Raw genomic sequence first — 15,726 nt, 5'->3', positions numbered from 1 at the left:
AGGAATCGTTCGATCGGTGCAAACCAACGCCGGCCTTTGCGAGCCACCACTCGTCGCGACGGATTGACGGACCTTGTGCTCATTTCAGTCGACCGCGTGCCACTTGCAGACATGGACGGCCATCTTTGCTCCTCGCCGGGGATGGCAAAATTTTGCAGTGCGATGCCCAAGCAGACGTGCCCTTGGTCGAGGCCTCAGGCGCAACTTGCGTTCAAAGACTTGATGATTCACGGGATTCTGCAATTCACACTAAGTATCGCATTTCACTACATTCTTCATCGTGGCGAGAGCCGAGATATCCGTTGCCGAGAGTCATGATTTTGGTTTGTTTGTGCCTTTCGGCAACCCAAGCGCGCAAGGCGCTGGCTCGTGCTTCGTTCTTTGGATTTCTAAGGTGCGCGATGCACCTGTGTGATGTTGGGTGTTGACACATCCCAAACCCCGAGCACCCAATGGGTGCAATGAGGATCGTTGTGGTGTGTCCCCGCCCCATCCCCTTGCAAAGGTGGGAGGCGACGCATGGCATAGCACTGCGCACGCGATCGAACCATGAAATCTCAATGGGGGACGAGGCCCGGACCCCCTCTGAACTGCAACCGAGCAGAGACCTCTCGCTCCGACACGGACATCGTTCGAAGGCACCGATCCTAATCCAAATTGCATTCGAGTCTCTTCTTCGCCCTGCGGGGAATCCACGCTTTCCATCACAGGCATTCGATTTGACCCTCAACCTCGACGGTGCTGGACCCGTAGCTTGGCCGTCCAGCACATCGCTGGAGGGCCGAGTGTCCGCACGTCGCCAAGATTTCGGGGGCGGGGAGGAGGCCAGCTCCATCCCCTACATGATTCAAGGTCTTGAACCGACAATGATCCTACCACAGGTTCACCTACGGTAACCTTGTTACGACTTCTCCTTCCTCTAAATGATAAGGTTCAGTGAACTTCTCACGACGTCGCCGAAAGGAACCGCCATCGTCGCCGCGAGCCGAACACTTCACCGGATCATTCAATTGGTAGGAGCGACGGGTGGTGTGTACAAAGGGCAAGGACGTAGTCAACGTGAGCTGATGACTCACGCTTACTAGGAATTCCTCGTTGAAATCAATAATTGCAATGGTCTATCCCCATCATGATGCAATTTGGCAAGAATTCCCAAACCTTTCAGGCCAGGGAGAGAAACCTGTTATTGCCTCAAACTTCCATGGCCTAGGAGGCCATAGTCCCTCTAAGAAGCTAGCCACGAAGGGGAACCTCCGCGTAGCTAGTTAGCAGGCTGAGGTCTCGTTCGTTAACGGAATTAAGAAAGAGCTCTCAATCTGTCAATCCTTACTATGTCTGGACCTAGTAGGTTTCCCCGTGTTGAGTCAAATTAAGCCGCAGGCTCCACTCCTGGTGGTGCCCTTCCATCAATTCCTTTAAGTTTCAGCCTTGCGACCATACTCCCCCCAGAACCCAAACACTCTGATTTCTCAGAAGGTGCTGGCGGAGTCCTTAGAGCAACATCCGCCGATCCCTGGTCAGCATCGTTTATCATTGAGACTAGGATGGTATCTGATCGTCTTCGAACCCCCAACTTTCATTCTTGATTAATGAAAACATCCTTGGAAAATGCTTTCGTAGTGGTTCGTCTTCCATAAATTCAAGAATTTCACCTCTGACAATGAAATACGAATGCCCCCGATAGTCCATATTAATCATTACTCTGGTCCCAAAGGCCAACGGAACAGGACCAGACTCCTATCGCGTTATTCCATGCTAATGTATTCAGAGCGTAGGCTTGCTTTGAGCACTCTAATTTTTTCAAAGTAACGGCGCCGGAACCGTGACCCAGCCAATTAAGGCCAGGAACACACCGCCGGCAGAAGGGACGTGAGGGCCAGTGCACACCCAGAAGGCGGACCGACCGTGACGACCCAAGGTCCAACTACGAGGTTTTTAACTGCAACAACTTAAATATACGCTATTGGAGCTGGAATTACCACGGCTACTAGCACCAGACTTGCCCTCCAATGGATCCTCTTTAAGGGATTTAGATTGTACTCATTCCAATTACCAGACTCGATGAGCCCAGTATTGTTATTTATTGTCACTACCTCCCCGTGTCAGGATTAGGTAATTTGCGCGCCTGCTGCCTTCCTTGGATGTGGTAGCCGTTTCTGAGGCTCCCTCTCTGGAATCGAACCCTAATTCTCCGTCACCTGTCACCACCATGGTAGGCCTCTATCCTACCATCGAAAGTTGATAGGGTAGAAATTTGAATAAAGCGTCGCCAACACAAAGGTTGTGCGATCCGTCGAGTTATCATGAATCACTGGAATAGCGGGCAAGCCTGCGCCGGCCTTTTATCTAATAAATGCATCCCTTCCAAGAGTCGGGATTTGGTGCATGTATTAGCTCTAGAATTACTACAGTTATCCGAGTAGCAGAGTACCATCAAAGAAACTATAACTAATTTAATGAGCCATCCGCAGTTTAACAGTCTAAAATAGTTCATACTTAGACATGCATGGCTTAATCTTTGAGACAAGCATATGACTACTGGCAGGATCGACCAGGTATCTTTTAACAATGAGGGGACCCCCAAGACCTGCTATAGCCAAGGGATGCCTGCCACGATGGGAAACCGAAATTTGCATTCGCTCCGTCATGCATCCAAACATAATCCGCCGACCAAGCAACAAGAATGACGTTCACAGCACATTCAGGACTCGCAATGCTCAAAGATTTTGCACAAGAGGAAAGTGTCCCATCGTCGATCGGAGAGGGCCGAACAGGGAGCCTTGGTTCACAGGCACCTGGGAAGAACATCCCGTATGGAACCCTTTACCCTTGAACTCGCTGTCGCCACTACTCGGAAAGAAGCCTCGAGTCTGTACGAGATGCACCGCACACGTAGCCACCTCAATTGTAAGGCCACTCAGAGACATCCATTTCCCAGGCATATGCCTCCTACACGCCTGTTGAGGTGCACCCGCACAGACAAAATCCTTCTCGATCGCAACAAAAGTTTTCCCATGACGAAGAGCTGGTTGCCGAAGTGCCAACAGAGACCACCATGCTGAAGGGTGAAGGGCTGTGCGAGTCGAAAACATGGTTGGTTATGCGATTGGCGGGGGCATCACTGTGTACGTGACCACCTCAATTATAAGGCCGCTCGAGGGCATCGTGTATAACAACACCCCCTCCGCACATTTATAGGTGATGAGAGCCCACCCGCATACACGGACATGTCAAATATCTCCTTTCCCAGCACAGCCTCGCTAACCGTTCCCCATGACACGTGATCTACCAGCGAAGGTACAGAAAAGTTCCTTCGGCTGAACACTCACACTAGCGTTGTCGGGAAAGCTTCAATCTCATGCACATGCACATACCGAAGAACTAGCACCGCGAGGGAACCACCCGCGAGCACCCACATCTCGGCAAAAAGAATTCGTGCAATTTCTTCCCCTAGACAGACACGTTGGGCCTGCACTTGTCGGAGCATTGCAAAGACGAGCGCTCTGGTTCGTAGGAGCCTGAGAAGAACATCTCGTACGAAACCCGTTCCCCCAAAATGCTCGAATCACAAATGCTCGCAGCAGGGTCGTAATGCAAAGATGTACACCGCGTACGTGACCAAGTAAGGACACTTAGAGACATCCATTTCCCAGGCATATGCCCCCTACACGCTTTTTGGTGCACCCCGTACAAACGGCCATACTTCGACAAGCCCTCCCAGAATTTTGCATCTGAAGGGAGAGATGAAACGCCTTGGGCTTTTTGTCCACATAATGCAAACACCGAATGCTCTCTTTAGGGGGGAGCTGAAGAAGAGTATCTCCCGCAGAACCCACGAGCCGCAGCCGTTCAGATCGCACAGGGCAGGACAGGGCATGGAGAGTTTCCGAATCCAAACAAAAATTATCGGTAATACTCTACGCTTCTACTGGCCCGGACCACAAAGGCTGTCACGACAGTGCCATGCACTTCTGTGGGATGAGACAGTGAAGAGGCGAGCACGCACCGAGAATGCACTAGCGAATAAATTATGTGGCAACCAAACCTTTCATCGGCCCCCCTCTCAATCCCAAGGCTCTATCGATCAGCAAAAAACTTAGGGTGGAGAGTGGACCCTTGATGAAATTAGGGACGTCGAGCAATGCACCCGTGCAACCATCTCTTTCCTTCTTGCCGTCTGGGTAGGATAAAAATGCAATGATAGAACGTGCCAATGAGATGGAGCCCTTGGCTAAAAGATACAACTCCATACACACACTGCAACAAGCGCATCTTAGAATCGAACACCAAATGTGCAGTGTGTTGCAAGCCGTGCAGACACCTCCATATAGGGTATATCCATCAAAACAAAGCGACAAGTACTTCCCACCAGCTCTGACATTACGATTACCGAATGGGATAATACTCACCGCCACAGATTAATGACCATCATTACCATCTCAGAATAGATACAAGCACATCGAGCTTCATTCGATCAACTGGATGAATTTCACCTTGAAGGGGCCCAATCCAAAAGTTCTGGAGATCATCTCCTAGAACTCTCAAGAACAAGGCCCATCTTACATGCAAACTCTGCTACTGCACAAACATAGGTTGCAATTAAAGAGAAATTGCAAGGCCGTCACAATGGCCCGAGGCCAATGCTACGACTAAGTCAATTTTCTCTTGCAATCACCATGCCGCCATTCACAGAGAGATCTCCCCATTCACTTGTGATGCGATGCACAATCCAAGGGCTAGACACGAGCTCGCCCTTGAAAGGCCACTTTCCAAGGCATCCCCCGATGACACATTGGAACGACAACCGCTGTCGAACCATTTCCCAATGTTGTGCCAATCGAGTTGGCACAGAGCCGCTAGACGAGGGCTCCCATTTTAGATCGAGTTTTAAAATCACCAAGAAGATGCGGTGAGGGCTGGCAACCGCTGCCAAACCTTTTTCCAAAATTGCGCCAGTTGAGTGACTAGAAAACATGCTTTACGCGATAGGCACCCAAAAAATTTTGCTAGAGCACCAAGCACCCACCTCATGGTTAGAGACAAGGGCTCGCCATTAGATCAACTTCGAAATCGCTGAACAGACGCGCTGTAGAATGGCAACCGCTACCAAGTCTCTTTCGTAGTTGCGTCGGTCGAGTGATCGAAGAAGGTGATCTAAGAGAGGGTCCAAGCGTAGTCATTCGTCAGGGGATTCGCGCCGATGGCATAAATTTATGCAATACCCAAGCAACACTGGATGGAGGTACTAGACGAGGGCTCCCGTTTTAGATCGAGTTTTAAAATCACCGAGTAGATGCGGTGAGGGCTGGCAACCGCTGCCAAACCTTTTTCCAAAATTGTGCCATCTGAGTGACAAGAAAACATGATCTAAAGGAGAGTCCAGGAATAGCACCCTCAAGGGTGGGATTCATGCCCCTCTAATTGATTCAACATCGGCATCCACCATTTCACAATTTGACATATCCATCCACCCTGACAACGGCATTGAATCAATGAGGGGGGCATGGGAGAGGCTCGCGGCAACCACCTCTCCCGTTGTAGCCGCGATAGGCATGCAAAAATTTTTTTTAGAGCGCCAAGCACCCACCTCATGGCTAGAGACAAGGGCTCGCCATTAGATCAACTTCGAAATCGCTGAACAGACGCGCTGTAGAATGGCAACCGCTACCAAGTCTCTTCCGTAGTTGCGTCGGTCGAGTGATCAAACAAGGTGATCTAAGAGAGGGTCCAAGCATAGGCATTCGTTGGGGGATTCGCGCCGATGGCATAAATTTATGCAATACCCAAGCAACACCAGACGGAGGTGCTAGACGAGGGCTCCCATTTTAGATCGAGTTTTAAAATCACCAAGTAGACGCGGTGAGGGTTGGCAACCGCTGCCAAACCTTTTTCCAAAATTGCGCCAGCTGAGTGACAAGAAAACATGATCTAAAGGAGAGTCCAGGAATAGCACCCTCGAGGGTGGGCTTCATACCCCTCTAATTGATTCAACGTCGGCGTCCACCGTTTCAAAATTTGACATATCCATCCGCCTTGACAGCGGCGTTGAATCAATGCGCTGGGCACGGGAGAGGCTCGCGGCAACCACCTCCCCCATTGTAGCCGTGATAGGCTCGCAAAAAATATTACTAGAGCGCAAAGTACCCACCTCATGGCTATCGACAAGGGCTCACCATTAGATCAACTTCGAAATCGCAGAACGGACGTGGTGTAGAATGGCAACCGCTGCCAAGTGTCTTCCGTAGTTGCGTCAGTCAAGTGATCGAACAAGGTAATCTAAGAGAGGGTCCAAGCGTGTAGGCATTCGTTGGGGGATTCGCGCTGATGGCAAAAATTTGTGCAATACCCAAGCAACACCGGACGGAGGTGCAAGACGAGGGCTCCCATTTTAGATCGAGTTTTAAAATCACCGAGTAGACGCGGTGAGAGGCTGGCAACCGCTGCCAAACCTTTTTCCGAAATTGTGCCAGCTGAGTGACAAGAATACATGATCTAAAGGAGAGTCCAGGAATAGCACCCTCGAGGGTGGGCTTCATGCCCCTCTAATTGATTCAACGTCGGCGTCGACCGTTTCAAAATTTGACATTTCCATCTGCCCTGACAGCGGCATTGAATCAATGAGGGGGGGCACGAGAGAGGCTCGCGGAAACCACCTCTCCCGTTGTAGCTGCGATAGGCACGCAAAAAAATTTGCTAGAGTGCCAAGCACCCACCTCATGGCTAGAGATAAGGGCTTGCCATTAGATCAACTTCGAAATCGCTGAAGAGACGCGGTGTAGAATGGCAACCGTTGCCAAGTCTCTTCTATAGTTTCGTTGGTCGAGTGATCGAACAACGTGATCTAAGAGAGGGTCCAAGCGTAGGCATTTGTTGGGGGATTCGCGCTGATGGCATAAATTTATGCAATACCCAAGCAACACCGGACGGAGGTGCTAGACGAGGGCTCCCATTTTAGATCGAGTTTTAAAATCACCGAGTAGACGCGGTGAGGGGCTGGCAACCGCTGCCAAACCTTTTTCTGAAATTGTGCTAGCTGAGTGACAAGAAAACAGGATCTAAAGGAGAGTCCGAGAATAGCACCCTCGAGGGTGGGCTTCATGCCCCTCTAATTGATTCAACGTCGGCGTCCACCATTTCAAAATCTGACATATCCATCCGCCCTGACAGCGGCGTTGAATGAATGAGGGGGGCATGGGAGAGGCTCGCGGCAACCACCTCTCCCCTTGTAGCCACGATAGGCACGCAAAAAAAATTTCTAGAGTGCAAGGCACCCACCTCATGGCTAGAGACAAGGGCTCGCCATTAGATCAACTTTGAAATTGCTGAACAGACGCGCTGTAGAATGGCAACCGCTGCCAAGTTTCTTCCGTAGTTGCGTCGGTTGAGTGATCGAACAAGGTGATCTAAGAGAGGGTCCAAGCGTAGGCATTCATTGGGGGATTCGCGCCGATGGCATAAATTTATGCAATACCCGAGCAACACCGGACGGAGGTGCTAGACGAGGGCTCCCGTTTTAGATCAAGTTTTAAAATCAACGAGTAGACGCGGTGAGGGCTGGCAACCACTGCCAAACCTTTTTCCGAAATTGCGCTAGCTGAGTGACAAGAAAACATGATCTAAAGGAGAGTCCAGGAATAGCACCCTCAAGGGTGGGCTTCATGCCCCTTTAATTGATTCAACGTCGGCGTCCACCTTTTTTCAAAATCTGACATATCCATCCGCCCTGACAGCGGCGTTGAATCAATGAGGGGGGCATGGGAGAGGCTCACGGAAACCACCTCTCCAATTGTAGCCGCGATAGGCACGCAAAAAATTTTTCTAGAGCGCCAAGCACCCACCTCATGGCTAGAGACAAGGGCTCGCCATTAGATCAACTTAGAAATCGCTGAACAGACGCGCTGTTGAATGGCAACCGCTGCCAAGTCTCTTCCGTAGTTGCGTCGGTCGAGTGATCGAAGAAGGTGATCTAAGAGAGGGTCCAAGTGTAGGCATTCATTGGGGGATTCGCGCCGATGGCATAATTTTATGCAATACCCGAGCAACACCGGACGGAGGTGCTAGACGAGGGCTCCCATTTTAGATTGAGTTTTAAAATCACCAAGTAGACGCGGTGAGGGATGGCAACCGCTGCCAAACCTTTTTCTGAAATTGTGCCAGCTGAGTGACAAGAAAACATGATCTAAAGGAGATTCAAGGAATAGCACATCCGGGGTGGGCTTCATGCCCCTCTAATTGATTCAACGTTAGCGTCCACCGTTTCAAAATCTGACATATCCATCCGCCTTGACACCGGTGTTGAATCAATGAGGGGGGCACGGGAGAGGCTCGCAGCAACCACCTCTCCTATATAAGCTATTAGTGCGAGGCTCGCTCTGCATTAGAAATTAGCGAACACAACGACATCCACCTTAAAAATCCAAATCCTTTAAAATTCCTACCAAACAGCCATTCACAACCCAATTTTTTATGAGGTCGGCAGAGGAGCAAAAGATTGTCATCAGTTAGGAGATGTGAATTTCACCTTGAAGGGGCCCAATACAAAAGTTCCAGAGGTCATCTCCTCGAACTCTCGAGAACAAGGCCCATCTTACATGCAAACTCTGCTACTGTGCAAACATAGGTTGCAATTAAAGAGAAATTGCAAGGCCGTCACAATGGCCCGAGGCCAATGGCTCCGACTAAGTCAATTTTCTCTTGCAATCACCATGCCACCGTTCACAGAGAGATCTCCCCATTCACTTGTGACGTGATGCACAATCCAAGGTCTAGACGCAAGACCGCCCTTGAAAGAAAGACCACTTTCCAAGACATCCCCCGATGACACATTGGAACATCAACCGCTGTTGAACCACTCCCAATGTTGTGCCGATCGAGTTGGCACAAAGGCAACCTTAGGGAGCTCCCGCGTAGCAATCAGGATGTGCTTTCATGCCCATCTCTCACAAAAACCAATGTTAGCTGCGGACAAATTTGGAATCCAAGGGCTCGCATCCATCGATATCGTCGGCACTGGGTCTATATATTCAAAGGCCACGGAGAGGTTCCGATAAGAGAAGCTCCCCTGCTCGCTCGCACAAACATATCCCAAATTCTAGACACAAGATCCCACCCTTAGCATCGCTCTCCAGATCACCGTAATGACACATTGGAACGACAACAACTGTCGAACAACTCCCGAAATTGTGGCAATGGAGTGAGAAAGAAGAGCAACTTTGGGGAGCCGCGCATAGCAAACGGGCTGTGCTGCTGCTTCATTCCGCTCTTATATAGATCCGAAATCATTGATTTTGTTTGGAATCCGAGGCTGCATTTGTCCTTGCTCAAACAAGCAGTGGCTCTTCTAATCGAATGGCCACAAGGAGCTTCCGATAAAAAAGGCTCCCTTGTCACTCATGATGCGCAGGCCAACTGCTAGACGACGGGTCGCCCTTCAGATCGCTGCCCAGGCAACCACCACAACGGCACCATTGGAATGACAACCGCTGCTAAACCATTCTGAAAATTTTGTGCCAAAGAAGTTGTTGTGTAGAGAACGACTCTGGGGAGAGAGCCCTCGCATAGCAAAATCGGGGTGGCTTCATGACCCTCCCAATAGAAACGATGCTGGTGCCAATATTCCAAAAATCCGAACAACGTGTCTTTCGTGAACACCAGCACTGATTTCTATTGGGGAGGGTCGCCGAGAAATTTTGTTATCAAAGCTCCCATTGTAAGCCGCGATAGGCACACAAAAAATTGCTAGAGCCCCAAGCACCCACCTCATGGCTAGACAAGGGCTCGCCATTAGTAGATCAACTTCAAAATCGCTGAACAGATGTGCTGTGGAATGGCAACCACTGCCAAGCCTCTTCCGTAATTGCGTCGGTCGAGTGATCAAAGAAGGTGATCTAAGAGAGAGTCCAAGGCTAGGGATTCGTTGGGTGATTTGTGCTGATAGCAAAAAATTATGCAATACCCAAGCAACATCGGACAGAGGTGCTAGACGAGGGCTCCCGTTTTAGATCGAGTTTTAAAATCACCAAGTAGACGCGGTGAGGGCTGGCAACCGCTGCCAAACCTTTTTCCAAAATTGCGCCAGCTGAGTGACAAGAAAATGTGATCAATGAGGGGGGCACGGGAGAGGCTCGCAGCAACCACCTCTCCCATTGTAGCCGTGATAGGCACGCAAAAAATTTTGCTAGAGCGCCAAGCACATACCTCATGGCTAGAGACAAGGGCTCACCATTAGATCAACTTCGAAATCGCTGAACAGATGCGCTGTAGAATGGCAACCGCTGCCAAGTCTGTTCTGTAGTTGCGTTGGTCGAGTGATCAAAGAAGGTGATCTAAGAGAGGGTCAAAGCGTAGGCATTCGTTGGGGGATTTGCGCTGTTGGCATAATTTTATGCAATACCCGAGCAACACCAGACGGAGGTTCTAGGTGAGGGCTCCCATTTTAGATCGAGTTTTAAAATCACCAAGTAGACGCGGTGAGGGATGGCAACCACTACCAAACCTTTTTCCAAAATTGCGCCAGCTGAGTGAGAAGAAAACATGATCTAAAGGAGAGTCAAGGAATAGCACATCCAGGGTGGGCTTCATGCCCCTCTAATTGATTCAACGTCGGTGTCCACCGTTTCAAAATTTGACATATCCATCCGCCTTGACACCGGCGTTGAATCAATGAGAGGGGCACGGGAGAGGCTCGCGGCAACCACCTCTCCTATATTATCTATTAGTGCGAGGCTCGCTCTGCATTAGAAATTAGCGAACACACCGACATCCGCCTTAAAAATCCAAATCCTTTAAAATTCCTACCAAACAGCCATTCATGACCCAATTCTTTATGAGGTCAGCAGAGGAGCAAAAGATTGTCATCAGTTACGAGATGTGAGTTCATGGAGCCGAGGGACTGAAATGGTCATCGAGCTCATCCGATCAACTGGATGAATTTCACCTTGAAGGGGCCCAATCCAAAAGTTCCGGAGGTCATCTCCTGGAACTCTCAAGAACAAGGCCCATCTTACATGCAAACTCTGCTCCTGCGCAAACATAGGTTGCAATTAAAGAGAAATTGCGAGGCCGTCACAATGGCCCGAGGCCAATGGCTCCGACTAAGTCAATTTTCTCTTGCAATCACCATGCCGCCATTCACAGAGAGATCTCCCCATTCACTTGTGACGCGATGCACAATCCAAGTGCTAGATGCGAGCTCGCCCTTGAAAGAAAGACCACTTTCCAAGACATCCCCCATTCACTTGTGATGTGACGCACAACCCAAGTGCTAGACGCGAGCTCACCCTTGAAAGAAAGACCACTTTCCAAGACATCCCCCGATGACACATTGGAATGACAACCACTGTCGAACCATTCCCAATGTTGTGCCGATCGAGTTGGCACAGAGGTGACCTTAGGGAGCTCCCACGTAGCAATCGGGATGTGCTTTCATACCCATCTCTCACAAAAACCAATCTTAGCTGTGAACAAATTTCACCGCAATGACACCATTGGAATGACGACCGCTGTCGAACAACTCCCGCATTTGTGCCCCGATGGAGTGAGAAAGAATAGCAACTTTGGGGAGCTGCGCATCGCAAATGGGCTGCTGCTTCATTCTGCTCTTATATAGATCCGATGTCGTTGATTTCGTTTGGAATCTGTGGCTGCATTCATCCTTGCTCACACAAGCAATGGCTCTTCTCATCAAATGGCCACGGGGAGCTTAGGATCACAAAGGCTCCCTTGTCACTCATGACGCGCAGCCCGACTGCTTTCCGAAATTGCGTCAGCTGAGTGACAAGAAAACATGATCTAATGGAGAGTCGAGGAATAGCACCTCGAGGGTGGGCTTCATGCCCCTCCAATTGATTCAATGTCGGCGTCCACCGTTTCAAAATCTGACATTTCCATCCGCCTTGACACCGCTGTTGAATCAATGAGAGGGGCATGGGAGAGGTTCGCAACAACCACCTCTCCTATATAAGCTATTAGTGCGAGGCTCGCTCTGAATTAGAAATTAGCAAACACACCGACATCCGCCATAAAAATCCAAATCGTTGAAAATTCTGACCAAAAAGCCGTCCACGACCCAATTTATTATGAGGTCGTCTAAGGAGCAAAAGATTGTCATCGATTAGGAGATGTGAATTCATGGAGCCAAGGGACTGAAATGGTCATCGAGCTCATCTGATCAACTGGATGAATTTCACCTTGAAGGGGCCCAATCCAAAAGTTTCGAAGGTCATCTCCTGGAACTCTCAAGAACAAGGACCGTCTTACTTGCAAACTCTGCTACTGCGCAAACATAGGTTGCAATTAAAGAGAAATTTCCAGGCCATTACAGTGGCCCGAGGCCAATGCTCCGACTAAGTCAATTTTCTCTTGCAATCACCATGCTGCCGTTCACAGAGAGATCTCCCCATTCACTTGCGACGCGATGCACAATCCAAGTGATAGACGCGAGCTCGCCCTTGAAAGGCCAGGCCACTTTTTGAGACATCCCCCGATGACACATTGGAATGAAAACCACTGTCGAACCATTCCCAATGTTGTTCTGATCGAGTTGGACCAGAGGCGACCTTAGGGAGCTCCTGCGTAGCAATCGGGATGTGCTTTCGTACCCATCTCTCACAAAAACCAATCTTAGCTGTGAACAAATTTAGAATCCAAGGCTCGTATCCATCGATATCGTCAGCACTGGGTCTATATATTCAAAGGCCATGGAGAGGTTCCCATAAGAGAAGCTCCTCTGCTCGCTCGCACAAACATCCCAAATGCTAGACACAAGCTCTCGCCCTTAGCATCGCTCTCCAGATCACCGCAATGACACATTCGAATGACAACCGCTATTGAACAACTCCCAAATTTGTGCCGATGGAGTGAGAAAGACGAGCAACTTTGGGGAGCCACGCATGGCAAACGGGCTGCTGCTTCATTCTGCTCTTATATATAGATCCGATGTCATTGATTTCCTTTGGAATCTAAGGCTGCATTCGTCCTTGCTCACACAAGCAATGGCTCTTCTCATCGAATGGTCACGGGGAGCTTTCGATTACAAAGGCTCCCTTGTCACCCGTGATGCGCAGCCCAACTGCTAGACGACGGCTCGCCCTTCAGATCGCTGCCCAGGCAACCACCACAATGGCACCATTGGAACGATAACCGTTGCCGAACCATTCCAAAATTTTTTTTCCAAAGAAGTTGTTGCAAAGAGAACAACTCTGGGGAGAGAGCCCTCGCATAGCAAAATCGGGATGGCTTCACGGCAGCTGGATGGGATTTGAATTCATGGAGCCAAGGGAGTGAAATGGTCATCGAGCTCATCCGATCAACTGGATGAATTTCACCTTGAAGGGGCCCAATCCAAAAGTTCCGGAGGTCATCTCCTGGAACTGTCAAGAAAAAAGGCCAATCTTACATGCAAACTCTGCTATTGCGCAAACATAGGTTGCAATTATAGAGAAATTGCAAGGCCGTCACAATGGCCCGAGGCCAATGCTCCGACTACTAAGTCAATTTTCTCTTGCAATCACCATGCCGCCATTCACAGAGAGATCTCCCCATTCACTTGTGACGACGCACAATCCAAGTGCTAAGCGATCTCGCCCTTGAAAGGCAGCGTTCCAAGACATCCCGATGACACATTGGAATGACAACCGCTGTCGAACCATTCCCAATGTTGTGCCGATTGAGTTGGCACAGAGGCGATCTTAGGGAGCTCTCGCGAATCGATCGGGAAGTGCTTTCGTACCCATATCTCACAAAAACCAATCTTAGCTGAACAATTTTAGAATCCAAGGCTCATATCCATCGATATCGTCGGCACTGGGTCTATATTCAAAGGCCACGGAGAGGTTCCGATAAGAGAAGCTCCCCTGCTCACTTGCACAAACATCCCCAAATGCTAGACGCAAGCTCCCACCCGTAGCATTGCTCTCCAGATCACCGCAATGACACATTGGAACGACAACCGCTGTGGAACAACTCCTGAATTTGTGCCGATGGAGTGAGAAAGAAGAGCCAGATCGGGTCGGCCAGCATGGCTCGGCTACCATTTTTCGCCGAGAGCTTTCGATATTAAAACTCCCATGTAGCAGCGATAAGTACACCATGACAAAATTGCTAGAGCGCCGAGCACCCATAGCAAATTGCCATTATACCAAGCAACGTCGGAGTGCTAGACAAGGGCTCACGTTTAGATCAAGTTTTAAAATCAGCAAAAAGACACGCCATGGATCGGTAACCGCTGCCTCACCTTTTCCAAAATTGAGTCATCGGAAAACATGATCTAAAGGAGAGCCAAGGAAAAGCACTGAGATCGCTTCATGCCCCTTTCATTCATTCAACATCAGCATACACCGTTTGAAAACCCAACAATCCGATCTGCCTAGACACCAATGTTGAATCAATGAAAGGGGCATGGGAGAGGCTCACGGCAACAACCTCTCCTATATAAGCTATTAGTGCGAGGCTCGCTCTGCATTAGAAATCTGCGATAGGGCAGAAAACTCCCTTAAAAATCCAATTCAATGAAAAATGTGACCAAACAACCATCCACGACACCGTTTTTGGAGCTTGCCCAGATCGTCTCGGCCAGAATGGCTCGCCCAGATCGGCTCGGCCAGCATGGTGACTTTCTGACTCAGTGAGAGTATGTACTTCGAACTGTCAAGAACAAAGGCCAATCTAACATGCAAACTTTGCTACTGCGCAAACATAGCTTGCAATTATAGAGAAATTGCAAGGCCGTCACAATGGCCCGAGGCCAATGCTCCGACTACTAAGTCAATTTTCTCTTGCAATCGCCATGCCGCCGTTTACAGAGAGATCTCCCCATTCACTTGTGACGACGCACAATCCAAGTGCTAGACGCGAGCTCACCCTTGAAAGGCCGCGTTCTAAGACATCCCAATGACACATTGGAACGACAACCGCTGTCGAACCATTCCCAATATTGTGCCTATCGAGTTGGCACAGAGGCGATCTTAGGGAACTCCCGCGTATCGATCGGGAAGTGCTTTCGTACCCATCTCTCACAAAAACCAATGTTAGCTAAACAATTTTATAATCCAAGGCTCGTATCCATCGATATCGTTGGCACTGGGTCTATATTCAAAGGCCACGAAGAGGTTCCGATAAGAGAAGCTCCCCTGCTCGCTTGCACAAACATCCCCAAATGCTAGACGCAAGCTCCCGCACTTAGCATCGCTCTCCAGATCTCCGCAATGACACATTGGAACGACAACCGCTGTTGAACAACTCCTAAATTTGTGCCGATGGAGTGAGAAATGAGAGCCAGATTGGGTCGGCCAGCATGGCTCGGCCACCATTTTTCGCCGAGAGCTTTCGATATTAAAGCTCCCATGTAGCCACGATAAGTACACCATGACAAATTGCTAGAGCGCCGAGCACCCATAGCAAATTGCCATTATACCAAGCAATGCCGGAGTGCTAGACAAGGGCTCACGTTTAGATCAAGTTTTAAAACCACCAAAAACACACGCCATGGATCGGCAAACGCTGCCTCACCTTTTCCAAAATTGAGTCATCAGAAAACATGATCTAAAGGAGAGCCGAGGAAAAGCACTGAGATTGCTTCATGCCCCTTTCATTCATTCAACATCAGCATACACCGTTTGAAAACCCAACAATCCGATCCGCCTAGACACCAATGTTGAATCAATGAAAGGGGCATGGGAGAGGCTCGCGGCAACAACCTCTCCTATATAAGCTATTAGTGCGAGGCTC

At 49.5% G+C, this 15,726-nt stretch overlaps 1 non-coding gene and 1 pseudogene across 1 annotated transcript; both read right to left on the bottom strand.

The window, feature by feature from the left end:
• Positions 1-160: 160 nt before the first annotated feature.
• LOC149574018 (5.8S ribosomal RNA) lies at positions 161-314 on the bottom strand. Its single transcript, XR_016361209.1, has one exon. It is a non-coding gene; the product is annotated as a 5.8S ribosomal RNA (ribosomal RNA).
• Positions 315-864: 550 nt separating this feature from the next.
• LOC149574017 (18S ribosomal RNA) lies at positions 865-2,558 on the bottom strand (annotated as a pseudogene).
• Positions 2,559-15,726: the final 13,168 nt, after the last annotated feature.

This window comes from Cupressus sempervirens, chromosome 2, assembly GCF_028749045.1.
Source record: "Cupressus sempervirens isolate cs-2001-9-10 chromosome 2, ASM2874904v1, whole genome shotgun sequence".
NCBI classification, from domain to species: Eukaryota; Viridiplantae; Streptophyta; class Pinopsida; order Cupressales; family Cupressaceae; genus Cupressus; species Cupressus sempervirens.
This window is presented reverse-complemented; position numbering and strand designations above follow the sequence as displayed.